General features: G+C 44.6%; 1 long non-coding RNA gene across 1 annotated transcript; it reads left to right on the forward strand.

The window, feature by feature from the left end:
- Positions 1–4,601: 4,601 nt before the first annotated feature.
- LOC127644673 (uncharacterized) lies at positions 4,602–11,829 on the forward strand. The gene is made up of 2 exons (XR_007970698.1): positions 4,602–4,909; positions 5,623–11,829. It is a non-coding gene; the product is annotated as an uncharacterized LOC127644673 (long non-coding RNA).
- Positions 11,830–16,466: the final 4,637 nt, after the last annotated feature.

Raw genomic sequence — 16,466 nt, forward strand, 5'->3', positions numbered from 1 at the left:
GTCCACAGAACCTCCCATGGCTCTGCCACCAATGTTCAGCGAACCAGAGCTCACACATGCCACGATCAACAAATCAACGCCTGTAGCCTCGACCGTCAGTGAGCCAGTGCCTGTAGCCTTGACCGCCAGTGAGCCAGTGCCTGTAGCCTCGACCGTCCCAGAGCCAGCGCCTGCAGCCTCGACCGTCCCAGAGCCAGCGCATCTCGAGCCTCCCAGGACTCCGCCCCCGAACCTTCCACGGCTCTGCCCCTTGAACCTTCCACGGCTTCAACCCCAGAGCCTTCCAGGGCTCCGCCACCAGAGCCTTCTACGGTGCCACCTCCCTCGGCTCCGCATCCAGAGCCTTCTATGGCGCCGCCTCCTGAGTCTTCCACGGCTCCGCCTTATACGGCTCCGCCTCCAGAGCCTTCCATGGCTCCGCCTCCAGAGCCTTCCAGGGCTCCGCCTCCAGAGCCTTCTACAGCGCCACCTCCCTCGGCTCTGCCTCCAGAGCCTTCTATGGCGCCGCCTCCTGAGCCTTCCACGGCTTCGCCTTATACGGCTCCACCTCCAGAGCCTTCCAGGCCTCCGCCTCCAGAGCCTTCTACAGCGCCACCTCCCACGGCTCCGCCTCCCACGGCTCCGTCTCCTGAGCCTTCCTCGGCTCCGCCTCCTGAGCCTCCCACGGCTCCTTCTCCAGAGCCTTCTACGGTTCCGCCTCTTGAGCCTTCCATGACTCCACCTTCCACGGCTCGGCCCCCAGAACTCTCCATGACTCCGCCTACCACGGCTCTGTCTCCGGAACCTACTACGGCTCTGCCTCCTGAGCCTTCCATGGCTCTGCCACCTGAGTCTTCCATGGCTCCGCCCTCCATGGCTCCGCCACCTGAAACTTCCATGGCTCCGCCTACCACGGCTCTGCCCTCGGAGTTCTCCATGGCTGTGGCCCTGTGGCTGACTCCCAGATCTCCTGAACCTATCCTGTGGCCACCTCCCAGGCCTCCTGACTCAGTCCCTGTCCTGTGGCCACCTCCCAGGCCTCCTGACCTAGTCCCTGTCCTGTGGCCACCTTCCAGGCCTCCTGACCCAGTCCCCATCTTGTGGCCCCCTTGGACTGTCTGTTTGCCCCTTGTGCCCCCTTGGACTGTCTGCTTGCCCTTTGTGCCCCCCTTGGACTGTCTGTTTGCCCCTTGTGCCCCCTTGGACTGTCTGTTTGCCCCTTGTGCCCCTCTTGGTCTGCCTGCCCCCCCCCCCCCCTTTCACTCCTTGGACTATTTTTTTTTGTTTTTTTTGTGGGTTTTCCCTTGTTTTGTTTTTTCAGTTTTTCCTTTTTGGGGGATGTCACGATCCCCTGTTGTCTGCCCCATGTTTCACTCGTCACCTGTCATAAACTACAATTCCCATAATTCCCGGCCCTCATCACTGCCAGCACTCAGTCATTGTTCTCACCTGTTTGTCGTTTAGTCCTCATTACCCCTGTGTATTTAAACCCTGCTGTTCCTCCATTCCTTGTCGATCGTTCTTGTCTGATATCTTCTCAAATCTTCTCAAAAACTGAAATATTAAAAAGGGTTTACATATAAAGCTACTTAGATGTGTTACATATTAAAAAAAATGTTGTGTGCACAACATTACATATACAATATGTATATACAAGCATGAAAATGATGCCTTTGATAAGAAGACCGCACTTACTAGAAATAGTCGGCAGCAACAGTGAAGTTTATGCTCATGCAATTGGCTGTTATATTTACTCCTTGAAGGGTGTAAAAAGGCACTTCCTCTTTAAGGGGCACCACAGGCTTGTTAAGAACATTCAACACACTTCTCTGTCCTCCCTGTCCACCATCTGACACAACACTGACAGAAGATGTTTTCGCCACATTTTTACCAATAATGTTACAACCATTAGCAATACATTCTCAGCACCACACCCTGCCAAACACACGTCTTCTGTATGCAGCTCTTCTGTTATCTTTTCTCTTCTTACTGACACTGAGGTCTGTAATCTCCTCCTCTCCAACCACCACACCACCTGTTCCCTTGACCCCATTCCTTCTCACCTTCTCCAGGCCATCTCTCCACGGTCAGCAAGCCAGCGTTGTCAGCCTCGTCCGCCCCGGAGGAGGAGGAGAAGAGGAAAAACTTCTGCTCTCCAGCCTCCGCCTTCCACGGCTCCGTCCACAGAACCTCCCATGGCTCTGCCACCAATGTTCAGCGAACCAGAGCTCACACATGCCACGATCAACAAATCAACGCCTGTAGCCTCGACCGTCAGTGAGCCAGTGCCTGTAGCCTTGACCGCCAGTGAGCCAGTGCCTGTAGCCTCGAATGTCAGTGAGCCAGCGCCTGTAGCCTAGACCGTCCCAGAGCCAGCGCCTGTTTCCAACAATGGAAACTAATGGAATTCAGATTCCTTTATTTGATAATACAGTTTATGTAACCATTGTCCAATTTACTAGTGACAACCTTAGTGTCCATTCTTTATTTGGTTTTGTGGAATCGTTTAGCGCTAGGTACTGTTGCCGCTTTTGCCTACTAGAGAAAGAAGACTTTCAGACAGAGTTCAATGAAGATAGTCCAAAGATGTCAGTGCAAACTAAAGAACTTCATGCTGAACACTGTCAGAGTATGCAGAGCAATCCCAGTCTACCTTATGTAATGGGAGTAAAAAAGTCTTGCCTTTTAAATTAGCTGCAATTTCCACACCACTGCAAATTTTTCGGTTGATTTCATGCATGATATATTAGTGGGGGTTGCACAATATGAGCTGAAATTACTTATTCAGCACCTGATTGACAATTACACCACATCAGCAGAAGTACACAGATGAATTCAGAGTTTTAACTATGCTTCATGGAACAAAATAACAAACCTCCTGGTGTAGCATTAAGAGAGGGTTCCAATGACCTGGGTTTAAATGCCACTCAGAGCTGGTGTTTATTGCGTAATCTACCCATTATGTTTGGAGATTTTGGCGTCCTAATGATCAGCACTGGTATTTGTTCATTTTATTGCTTCAGATATTCAATATTGTGTTTTCTTCAGTTATATCCACTGGTATCACCATTTATTTGAAACACCTGATTGCAGAGCACCACAGTTTGTTTAAGCATTTGTTTCCTGGTAAGAACTTGTTGCCGAAGCATCATTTTATGGTGCATTACCCCAGTTGTATGCAGAAAATTGGACCACTCCTACATTGTTGGTGCATGCGTTACGAAGCGAAGCTTAACTTTTTTAAAAAGCAGTTGAAAAGCTTTATAAACATAACGAAAACATTAGCAAAGAAACACCAATGCCAAATGGCTTATATTTGGCAAACATTTGATCCAAATTACATCCTCCCTTGAATGAAATGGAAGTTGGTGCTGAGATGGCTGAGAAACTTAATGTCCCTATGTGGACTAAGGTCCTGAATGTGAAATGGGTCAAGCGCTGTGGAAATATTTATCAGTTAGGGTTAGCAGTTTGTGTTGAAGTTCAGAATGACATGCCTGTATTTCATGTAATCCAGAATATTGTTATCAAAGATGAGCAGGTCCTTTTGATAACAACTGCACTGAAAACTTTTTGTTTAGCTGAACATATCCATGCTTACAAAGTTGCACATACCACAGAAGCACCTTCTGTTTTGGAGATTAAAGATATTTTGCACCACACGTTGTTTGACATTCTGATGTCTTATGGTTGTGATGCTGATTTGTTTATTGTACCATATTGTTTCATGTAATTCTTCTTCGTCTCCTCTTTTACATTATCATTATCGCTATCACTATTTTTTATTTGTTTTGTATTATTGTTTTCATAATTTATTTATTTTTAATGATCACAGGTGAATTGTGTAAGTGTAATATTGTATAAACAGGTGCTTGAAAAATTTAATTGTGAGACATGAGTATACAGTTTGTTGTTGATTTTATTTTCAGACTGAAAAGCAAGTTTTTCATTTATATTTTAGGGCTTTTTGAGGGTAAAACATGGATTCTGTTATATAGAGTTATTCTTTGCAGAACTCTGGATAGTTATTCTTTGTAGTTCACTCATAATTGATGATAAACAACTCTGTAGGGGAAGTAAATTGTGGCAGAGTAAATTTGAAGTTCCTCTGAACAGAGTTAAAAAAATAGCAGAGTCAATTTCTTTTAGCTCTGAACTGAGTAATATTGTACGAGAGTTGATTAAAAAAACACTAAATAGAATCAAATATCACAGGAAAGAGTAAAATATTATCTCTAAATATTTTAGTAACTTTTACTCTTTTCAGAGAGGGACCAAATGTTATCTGGCATAGAGTAACATTTTCTTCAATTTGAGTAAATTTTACTCTGACAAATTTACTGTGTACCGGCTCGGACCTGGGAAAACATGGGATGATACTGACTCAACCCTGAGATTGTAAAAATCTTGCAAGGATATTAGGTGTTGCCCAACCCGCTGCTCTACATATGTTGTAGAAATTTTGATACTCATTGATCAGTGATAATCATTGCAGGGGAATGCCTCTGTGTCTGAGGGATGCAGAGGGGGAGGATCTGCTTTTGTTGAGAAACCTTGGGATAAAAGAGTATAAAATACAAGTCAGCCCTCCCCTCTGGGTCCCACTCACGGCACAGATTAACTCCTGTGTAATGACCGGGTCCTCCTTGCAAGAATAAATAATTTTAAAAGACTGTTTGAGTCAGAGTGTCTCTTACGCAGTGATAATGGTTGGTTGATAATTTTTTGCCACAACAATTTGGTGTCAGAAAAGTGGGATTCCTTGGAAGTGCCTTCTGGACCAGAGTGCGGACGGTGTTTGGCCACCTGGACTGAGAAGTTCCAGCTCTACCTCGTAAGTTTTAAGAGAGAGGGGCCGACCCCACCAGGGCCAGGAGAAACTCCACTGGAATCAAATGAAAATGAACCCGTGGCAACCCAAATATCTCTGGTAAGGGACGACTAAATTATTTTCTTGTGGTATGAAAGTGAGTGAACCATATTGGCTGAGACTGTTTTTTGTGTGGTCCGAGTGCAAGAGGTTCTCGAACAAAGACCGAGACCTGATAGGTCAAGAGGTTTTCTAACGGAGACTGAGTTCTCGCAGAAATTGTTTAATTAGGTTAGCTGAAATCGAAGATTTTGAGCAAATTGTAATTAACAAAGCACTAGGGAGTGCACTCTTAGCTGATCTTGAGTTAAAAATCAGATCTGTTGGAGACGTCGACAGATGATAAGATGTGCGTCGAACAGTAACCCACAGAGAAACAGAAACAGCCAGTATGGGGAAATCTCAAAGCAAGCTTGCCGAATTTGATACACTGGTTTTCTGTCAAATGAGGGAAAAAACTATAGGAGAATCAGTGGTACAGGGCAGCGGGGCACAAAAAGGTTGTTGTGGCTGCGTTCAACAAGTGTGCAAAGAATGTGAACAGACAGTGGGCTGTTACTTTAAGGAAGCAGATAGAAGAGAACAAAAGCAAATGCAGAAAGAATTAGCATGTAGGGTTGAAAATGTGGAATGTAAAAATAAGATGTGTGAAAGATCTGTTTGTGTGTCAGCATCACCAGGACCGACTAATGAAAAGTATGTTTTTGTTTTCCCACATGCAACGACAATTGTGCCGGTGCCGCCGGCATACAAACATCACTATCCCGTGGCAGAGCTGAAAGCCCTGAAACTGAACCCTGACCTCGACTGCTCTCAGCCCAGAAGACAAGCACCACAAGCAGCTTCTCCCCTCTCTGACAGTGAAGGAGACCTGAATGAACTTTTTTTCCTGAGACCTGAGATCGCACAAGCAGTGAAAGCAAGTTACATTGAATGGAGCGGGCGATTGACCTCCACCCTGGCAAACGCTGTACACGCAGAGCAACAGCTGCTGACAAAGAAAGACAAAGTCAAGGCGAAGGGAGAGAGAGATCTTCAGCTGGCGTCTAATGTCAGCACATCGAAACCACAGCAGAAGTGGCCTGACAGGAAGAACAAAGGCTACAGAAACCAGCGAAGATGGAGTTGCAGCTTGTGTAAGACTGACTACCATGTATTCAGAGAATGCAAGAGATGCAAGAGAATGCAAGAGATGAGGGGAAGAAAAAAGGCAAACTGAGGAAAGGAGGAGAGCAGCGAAGGTGGGGGCCGGAGACAAGGGCGATCAGCAGCTGCTACAAGACAGGGAAGTGAACATTTCTTTACCCACACACACACACACACACACACACACACACATACACTGATTTACTCACTGCTCTCTGCAATGAAGACAATTCTTGCGAATCTTTCAGTGTGACTGATAAAGTTTTATGTGATAATGTTTCGGATGAATGTTTGAGTGTGCAAAAGTTCAGGGTTTTTACAAATGCAGAGATATCAAATGTTAGTTGAGGGGACATTAGTAAAATTTTTTTTGGTAGATTCTGAGTCTGGCCATTCTATGATACGATCATGTGACTTGCCATGTGTCCCAAAATTGACAGGTTCAGTGCATAAAGAGCACTTTGGCCTAGGGCCATTTGATTTCTGAAAAATTCACAGTGCCCTTAGAGTATGAGTCAAAGGAGAAGGGGAAAACATTTAAACATGCGTTTTTGTGTTCACCAGCTTGTCCAATTGCATTGCATGTCACATGTCGTAATTGAACGTGAACCATAATCTGAGGAGGGGTGGTTTAACAGGTTAGAAAATGAGAGTGTGAAATTTGATAAGATTTACTGGGCAGAAAATGAGTGTGCTCTTAGCTTGCCTGACAGAAAAAAACAAATGCAGTTCTATTTTGATAGCAGGGAACACTGAGGCACCCTAATCAGTGATCAAGGCCAAAGAGCAACTGTGAGCAGATTTGGGCCCCTTTGTGAGAGAATGCATAAAAGCAACAGATTAGTACAGGAGTTAAACACAGCAAAAGTATAGGAGCATTTATGTCAAAATGTGATTTTGAGATCGAGGTACAGAGAACTGTAACTGCTAATGTGGAGAGTGCGGTGGAGAAACATTCAAGGGGGCTCTGACAGAAGTACCTCCTAGATTATGGGTTAAACACAAATATGATGTGGGTTTAATCAAAGGATGTGAACCGGTTATAGTCAAACCAAAACCTGATTACAGACCGTGTCAAGCGCAATGCCCCCTAAAAGAGGAGGCATTGCAGGGTATTATGCCAGTTTTTGACTCCTTGTTGAAGGAGAACATAATTATACCATGTCATGATTCTCCAGTTCGCACTCCAATCTTCCCTGTGAAGAAAATAAGAGTTAAGAATTCACCAACTGAGTGGCGATTTGTGCAAGATCTTCAGGCCATAAATTCAGCTGTCATTGCTAGGGCGGCACGTGTACCAAACCCTTACACAATTTTGTCACAAATTCCGCAAAATGCAATGTATTTCACTGTGGTGGATTTGGGTAATGCTTTCTTTAGCGTCCCAGTGGACCAGAAGAGTCAGTTTTGGTTTGCGTTTGATTTTGACAATAAGGGTTATACGTTCACACTGTTGTGCCAGGGGTACACTGAATCCCCAACGATCTATAATGAAGCGCTTCGAAGAATCCTTGAACCCCTAACACTGACAGCTGGAACGGCTTTGTTGCAATATGTGGATGATTTGTTAATCTGTGCATGTGATGAAGCTACGTGTGTGACGGACTCTGTGTCTCTCTTGAAGCACTTAGAACAGGAGGAACACAAAGTCAGTCTTTTGAAATTGCAGTTTGTGAAACAGGAAATAAAGTTTCTGGGACATGTCATCAGACCAAACAGTAAATCCATCTGTGACAAACGGGTACAGGCCATAAAAGATTTGCCAAGACCAATTACAAAAAAACATTTATTGTAATTTTTAGGAATGTGTGCTTATTGTCATACATTTATTCCTAATTATGACATTCTTGAACAGCCTTTGCGAGCCCTGATGACAGGGAAAGGGCTGAGGTCATGTGACAAGCTTGTTTGGACAAGCGAAGCCGAAGAGGCATTTGCAAACATGAAAGTGCAAATGGCTCTGGCTCCCACTTTGGGCCTGCCAGATGTAAACAAACCGTTTGTTCAGATGACTGATGAGAAAAATGGGTTTATGACTTCTGTTCTTTTGCAGACTCATGGAGACAGACTGCGACCTGTGGCATATATTACAACCAAACTTTATGCAGTAGCAGCAGGGCTACCACACTATTTGAGGGATGTGGCGGCTGCTGAACTGGCATCCAGGGAATTTGTGGGGTATTCTAATTTAACTTTGAGGGTTCCACACGCAGTTTCCATGATTTTGCAAGAGCAGAGAACGTCACATTTATCTACAGCCCGATGGCTGAGGTACCACACAATTTTATTGGACATGCTAAACATAACTGTTAAAAGATGCACAACTGTGAATCCCTGCCACACTTCTCCTGACAGAGGAGGATGGCGAGGGACCTCACTGTTGTCTGTCGGCGCTTGAACAAGTGTGCAAACCGCTTCCAGATCTTTTAGACATGCCATTAGACAATTGTGACAATATCCTCTTTGTGGATGGGTCGGCTTCCAAAGATCCACAAACAGGAAAGAATAAGGTTGGTTACGCGATAACCACTGAATTTGAGGTTGTGACATCTGGCAAACTGCCATCAAATTATTCAGCTCAGGCAGCTGAACTGGTTGCTTTAACAGAAGCATGTAAATTTATGGCAGACAAATGTGTGACGATTTACACAGATTCGCGTTATGCCTTTGGGGTAACACACGATTTTGGTGCTTTATGGAAGCACAGAAAATTTCTGAAGTCAGATGGTCGTCCAATATTAAATGCATCTCTTGTGTCTGAGCTTTTGGAGGCCATTCTTTTACCAGACAAGGTCGCGATTTGCAAATGCGCAGCGCATACTAACGATAACAGTTCAGTCTCAACAGGAAACGGACGAGCAGACGCGGCAGCGAAGGCCGAGGCAGCGATGGAGACAAAAGAGACTACGTGTGCTTTGATATCTGACAATAACCTCAACATTTGTTCTTGTTTACAGAGCATGCAAACTTTTTCCACAGGCAAGGAGAAAACCCGATGGAAGACAGCTGGCTGTAACTTGGAGGAGAATGTGTGGATGAGCTGTAATGGCATGCTTTGTTTACCCAAACATTTCTTTCCTCATTATGGAAAGTTGATACATGGGTTAGACCATGTATCAAAAGCCGGGATGGTTGCAAAGATGAAAGAATTGTGGTTTACAAAGGGTTTCACGATATTTGCTGAACATTTTTGCAAAAGATGTGTTATTTGTAACACACATAATGTGGCAAGAGGGATAAAAACACCTATAGTATCTCAACCACCATCAGGGGGGCCTTTGAGTATCTGATGATGGATTTCATCGAGTTAACCCCTTGTGGGAAACAGAAATATTGCCTGGTTATGGTTGACATTTGGTCCAAATGGGTTGAGGTCTTCCCAACCTGGAAACAAGACTCGGCAGCAGTAGCGAAGGCTCTTTTAACCGAGATTGTTCCGAGATGGGGAATTCAGAGGAAAATCAGCTCGGACAATGGGACACACTTTGTCAATGAAGCAATAAAGCAGGTGGGGTCAGTTTTTGGGAATTGACATGAGAACACACTGCAGTTATTGAGAGGGAGATTCAAACAATCAAGAACAAATTGGCTAAGTGCTGTGAGGAAACTGGGCTCACATGGGTTAAAACTCTCCCAATTGTGTTGATGTACATGAGAATGAGAAAAAGAGTCAAAACAAATTTAAGTCCATTTGAAATACTCTTTGGTAGACCACCATTCATGGGAATAGAAAGGGTTAGACAAGGGCTGCCATCAACAGATCTGTGAGAGAATGACATTTTGAATTATTGCAAAGAAATGTCTTCTCTGTTGTCCAATGTTTGTGTTCAGGTGAAAGTTGCTGAAACCCTCCTGCATAGGATCAGGCCTGGTGATTTCATTGTGATTCAGGACCTGAGGAGAAAGAGCTGGAAGGCCAAAAGTTGGCTGGCACCATTCCAAGTGCTACTAACGACTCACACGCCAGTGAAGGTCGCAGAGAGAGCTACGTGGGGGTTCATGCCAACCATCGCAGGAGAATCAGCAAAAGGAAGAGATTGTACCGAGTGAATGTCAATAAACGCCGAGATCAAGTTTGAACACCAAGTACCACTATCAGTGGAAGAGCAAGGCCAACCACAGAGAATAACATGGCCTGTGTGCAGAGTGGACCCCATCGTGTGGTCACAAGCAGTAATCATCATGAAAAGGTACAAACTGAAAAGAATTCAAGAACAATGCGAGACGGTTTAAAGCAGGATGGTCTGATTGCAGGGTCAGAATCAACGTGAAGGACAGAACAGCGGACAATTGTACAGCCGTCATCAACGACAAAGTCAACTTCACATGCCCATTCAGCAAGCCACATGAAACTTCACCTGCAGCAGTGTGGGTGTGTGGCAACAGGGCATTTCATCGGATGCCAAAGAAATAGTCAGGGTGTTATTATTGATGAATGTGGGTACATCTGTGTATTTGCCAAACAAGGCACCTGGGGTGGGTTGAAATTTTACCTGGGGTTTTACCAAAGCATTATGCAGCAATGTGGGGTGGTCATTGTTCTTAGGGGTGGGTACAACGGTAACAATTAATAAGATAAATGGGATAGCATGGAAAGTATTAGCAATAGATAATAGCACAGAAAATGCTTTGACAATGATAAACGATGAAATTAAACAGTTAAGAGATTCAAAACAGGTTGGTTCTTGATATGTTAACTGCAGAGAAAGGGGGAGTTTGCAAAATGTTGGGAATGTCTTGTTGTTTCAATATTCCAGATTACAGTGACAACATCACGAATGTAATTGAACACATGAGAAAAGCCGTACATTAGCCAGAACATATTGAGAGTACATGGGTTACTTGGTTTATGAATCTCTGGGGAGGATGTGGGTATTGGCTGATTCAAACTGTGTTACCAATTGCGGTGGTAAGACTGTCGATATTCTTATGTTTACCATGCATCATAATGTGTGTTTCCAGCTCAGTACAGAGACTGGTTAAAGCAGGGATGTCTGTTCAATTGATAAAAATGACAGTATATCCAGAGGATGATGAAAACAAATATGATGATACAAGTAGCGAGAGCTACTGTGAAATGTGTTAAAATGAGGTATGTCTTTTCTTTCTGAGAATGTTTTGATATGTAAAGAGGGTTATAAGCAGCTGTCATCCGTGTTACGAGATGACGTACAAGGAGAGGGTTTGAAATGAGGGATTTTATTATACTTTATTCTTTGTATTTTTTTTTTTTATAGCCTGCTGACATAACCAAAGTGTTAAATTGATGTGTTTTTCCTACTTGATCTGTACACTATTCCTTTTGTTTATTCTGAGGTGACTGAGGGTCTGATTTTATGTCAGACGTGCAGTAACGGTGTTTACTCATTTAGCCCGGCTTCAGATAAAGTCTTTACTTGCTTGCTAATACTTAAGGGACTATCCCCACAAAAAAAAAAAAAAAACAGTCTAAGCTCTTATTTTTCCAAATGTTATTTCACAAATGTTTAAGAGAGTGATCATTTATGCGAAAATCAGAGATGAAGAGTGTAAGTGTGATGATATGACTTAAAATTTGTCTTATTGTTTATTATTGTGATTGAGTAATCTGAATGATAAAAAGCGGGGAATTGTTGTAGAAATTTTGATACTCATTGATCAGTGATAATCATTGCAGGGGAATGCCTCTGTGTCTGAGGGATGCAGAGGGGGAGGATCTGCTTTTGTTGAGAAACCTTGGGATAAAAGAGTATAAAATACAAGTCAGCCCTCCCTTCTGGGGACCACTCACGGCACAGATTAACTCCTGTGTAATGACCGGGTCCTTCTTGCAAGAATAAATAATTTTAAAAGACTGTTTGAGTCAGAGTGTCTCTTACGCAGTGATAATGGTTGGTTGATAATTTTTTGCCACAACAGTCTGCTGGGGAGGTGCCCCTGGGGACCACAGGAACGCAACACTTGTTGAGCGGGGGAGTGGGGGGCACAGCCTGGGTGTGATAGGCCAATGAAATGGCTTACACAACCCAGTGGGAAAGCCTCTGTTTGGAGACAGCATTCCCTTTCCACTGTCCGCCAAAGCAGACAAAGAGCTGCTCAGAACATCTAGAGCTCTGCGCGCGCCCCAAATAGGTACGCAAAGCACGTACCGGACACAGCAATGAAGGGGCTGGGTCTGCCTCCTCCTGGGGCAGCGCTTGCACGTTCACTACCTGGTCTCTAAAGGGCGTGGTAGGAACCTTGGGCACGTAGCCCAGTCGCGGTCTTAGGATCACATATGTGTCTGCCGGACCGAACTCCATGCAAGTGTCGCTAACAGAGAACGCTTGCAGGTCCCCGACCCTCTTGATGGAGGCGAGAGCAATCAGCAGGGCAGTCTTAAGAGAGTGGGCCCTGAGTCCAACTGATTCTAGCGGCTCGAAGGGAGGTCTCTGGAGGCCCGCGAGGACCATTGAGAGACCCCAGGAGGGGAACAGGCTTGGCCAGGAGGGATTCAACATCCGGGCGCCTCTTAGGAACCTGATGATTAAGTCATGCTTACCCAAAACTTGCCGTCTACTGCGTCGTGGTGGGCCGCAATGGCAGCGACATACACCTTTAGGATGGAAGGGGACAGCCTCCCCTCCAGTCTCTCTTGCAGAAACTGATCTAACTGCGCACCTCTGTGGGTATTTGGCCTGGGAAGAACACCAATTTGGGAACAAGCGCCACTTCAGGGCGTAAAGTTGCCTGGTAGAAGGGGCTCTGGCTTGGTTGATCGTGTTTACGACGGTAGGTGGTAGACCAGCTAGATCTTCTGCGTCCCGTCCAGGGGCCAGACGTGGAGGTTCCAAAGGTCTGAGTGCGAATGCCAGAGTGTGCCCTGTCCCTGAGAAAGAAGGTCTTTCGAGGGGCTGTCGAGAGGAGTACGAGGTCCGAGAACCAGGCCCGGGTGGGCCAATAGCGAGCCACTAGTGTGACTTGTTCCTCGTCCTCCCTGATCTTGCACAGCACCTGTGCAAGAAGGCTCACTGGGGGAAATGCGTACTTGCGCAGCCCCGCAGGCCAGCTGTGTGCCAGTGCATCTGCCCTGAGGGGAGCCTCTGTTCGGGCATACCAGAGCGGGCAGTGGGAGGTCTCACGGGAGGCAAACAGGTCTACCTGGGCCTTGCCTAACCATTCCCAAATCAGCTGGATCGACTGGGTGTGAAGCCTCCACTCTCCACTGGGCAAGCGTTGTCGTGACAGCGCGTCCGCTGTCACATAGAGGTTGCCGGGGATGTGAGTGGCACGCAGCGACCTGAGTTGCTGATGGCTCAAAAGAAGGAGACGACGGGCGAGTCGTGACATGTGGCGGGAGCATACGCCGCCATGGCGATTTATGTACACTACCGCGGTGGTGCTGTCTGACCTGATTAGGACATGTTTGTCTCAAACTAAAGGGAGAAACTTCCACAGGGCAAAGAAAACAATTCTAGGCAATTGATGTGCCAGCGCAGCGGGGCCCCTTTCCAACGGCTCGCGGCTGCGTGCCCGTTGCACAAGGCGCCCGGACCCAATTTGGAGGCGTCGATCATGACGAGGACGTGTCGGGACACCTGCTGCAAGGGGACTCCTGTCCGCAGAAAGCAGAGGTCTGTCCAGGGTTTTGAAGTTTGGCGGCAGGCGGGGGTGATGATCACACGCTGCGTGCCGCGGCGCCATGCTCGTCTCGTGACTCGAGTCTGGGGCCAGAGCTGAAGCAGTCTCATATGTATCAACTCCAGTGCATTTTAGCACTGACTGCGTGCTCTCGTTGGTGAGGCGGGCTGACATTGAGACTGAGTCTAAATTGAGAAAAGAGATGCTCTGATCAGGGGCGAGCTTGCTCTTTTCCCCGTTGACCTGAAGCCCCAAATGGCTGAGGTGCCTGAGCACCTGGTCTCTGTGAGCGCATAGTAACTCTCAGGAGTGGGCCAGAATGAGCCAATTGAGTATGCGAATGCCAGCTTCTTGGAGCGGGGCAAGGGCTGCCTCTGCGACTTTCGTGAACACGCGAGGGGACAGAGACATGCCGAAGCGGAGGACTTCAAACTGATACGCCTGGCCGTCAAACGCGAACCGTAGGAAAGGTCGGTGTTGAGGCAGAATTGAGATGTGGAAGTACGCTTCCTTCAGGTCTACCACTTCGAACATTCACAGTGTGTTCAATAAAGACATGAAAATGTATCATTGTTTGTGTATTAATTTTTTAAGCAAGCTGTGTTTGTCTATTGTTGTCACTTAGTTGAAGATCAGATACAATTTTATGACCAATTTCTGCAGAAATCCAGGTAAATCCAAGGGTTCACATACTTTTTGCAAAACATACAAACAATCAAAAAAAGTTGCTTTAATGTCTGTTAAGATTCTTGTAAAATGTAGAATTATTGATGTGTTCCTCTTTGATGGGATCTTCAATTATTTTCTTAATGTTGCTAGAAAATCCAAATGAAAACTTGACGGGGGCCAACATTTTTTCTATGTCTCTTAGCTAGCAATTTTATTGTAAGTAATAAAATGTTACCATACAAAAACAAAATTAAACAACATCACTTCTGTGTGTTTTAACATTACAATATTCAGGGGTATTCAATTTACATTTTTAAAGGTTTTCTTAAGATCTGACTGAAGAAAAACATGACTTAACCTTAATTAACAAAAACATTTTGATCAACTTTACCTTAAAAAATAACAACATAATGATCAATTTAACATATCAGGGCTATTGTTTTACAAACTATGAAAATGTAGAGGAACATTAAGATCTGCTAAAGCTAAATCTTTGACAATATCAACCCATATAAGAAAACAATGGCCATCAAATATAGAACTTTTAAGAATACGTTTAAAACTGAGGGGATTTTTTTTTTTAAATGTTTGTTCCTCATCTCTCAGTTTTGCTCCCATTCAATAAGGGGGAAATGAGCCTTTCCTTGTCTTAAAGATATTGTTTATCTGCACACAGGAGCCAGTGCAGGAGACAGATATTTGTGGAGATAATCAATAAATGGAGAACTACAGTATATACGGAACAAATAATTGTAACGGGAATTTAAACAATGCCCAATTGGCACTAAGGGGCCTAAAGTGTGCCAAGAAAACATCCCCCACACCATTACACCACCACCACAGCCTGCACAGTGGTAACAAGGCATGATGGATCCATGTTCTCATTCTGTTTATGCCAAATTCTGACTCTACCATCTGAATGCCTCAACAGAAATTGAGACTCATCAGACCAGGCAACATTTTTCCAGTCTTCAACTGTCCAATTTTGGTGAGCTCTTGCAAATTGTAGCCTCTTTTTCCTATTTGTAGTGGAGATGAGTGGTACCCGGTGGGGTCTTCTGCTGTTGTAGCCCATCCGCCGCAAGGTTGTGCATGTTGTGGCTTCACAAATGCTTTGCTGCATACCTCGGTTGTAACGAGTGGTTATTTCAGGCTAAGTTGCTCTTCTATCAGCTTGAATCAGTCGGCCCATTCTCCTCTGACCTCTAGCATCAACAAGGCATTTTCGCCCACAGGACTGCCGCATACTGGATGTTTTTCCCTTTTCACACCATTCTTTGTAAACCCTAGAAATGGTTGTGCGTGAAAATACCAGTAACTGAGCAGATTGTGAAATACTCAGACCGGCCCGTCTGGCACCAACAACCATGCCACGCTCAAAATTGCTTAAATCACCTTTCTTTCCCATTCTGACATTCAGTTTGGAGTTCAGTAGATTGTCTTGACCAGGACCACACCCCTAAATGCATTGAACCAACTGCCATGTGATTGGTTGATTAGATAATTGCATTAATGAGAAATTGAACAGGTGTTCCTAATAATCCTTTAGGTGAGTGTATACATGTATGCAGGTTCAGGTGGAGCTTAATTAACACTTTTACCCATGGTGACCTCTAGGGGTCGCTATGTATGTTTATTCACTTGTCTTTCGTTTGATTATAGGTTTTGTAGTTCTTTCCTTGTCTTTGTTCACTGGTTCTTACGTTTATTAGTTCCAGGTGTTCCTTCTTGTCTTATCAGTTCTTTGTGTATTTAATCCCTGTGTTCTTTGTCAGTTCTTCCTTCATGGATGTTTGTAGTGCGAGTTTCAGTTCTAGTTTTTTTTTTGCCTTGCTTTGTGTTGTGTGTTACCTTTTCCTTAAGACTGTGTTTGGATCCAGTCCCTTGCTCTCTGAGACTGAGTTTCATTACACATATCACCAAGTCCTCTTTTTACTTTCAAATGAATAGATAGCAAAGGTTTCAACTCTTTGAGGATAGAGTTACTATAAGCTCTTAAGAACATAATTTCACTTAGGTTTTCTGCAATTGTTATCAGGTGTTTTAATTAAATGAATCTTATATCTAGATTAGAGATGAAGTGTGTAAAGAGGTTCAATGGAAAGGAGGTTTCGAGAACCGTATTGACAATATAAATAATAGTTCAATATAGAACTAAATGAAAAGACACAAACACACACACACACGACGGACATGCCGGTAA

This window comes from Xyrauchen texanus, chromosome 6, assembly GCF_025860055.1.
Source record: "Xyrauchen texanus isolate HMW12.3.18 chromosome 6, RBS_HiC_50CHRs, whole genome shotgun sequence".
Classification (NCBI taxonomy): Eukaryota; Metazoa; Chordata; class Actinopteri; order Cypriniformes; family Catostomidae; genus Xyrauchen; species Xyrauchen texanus.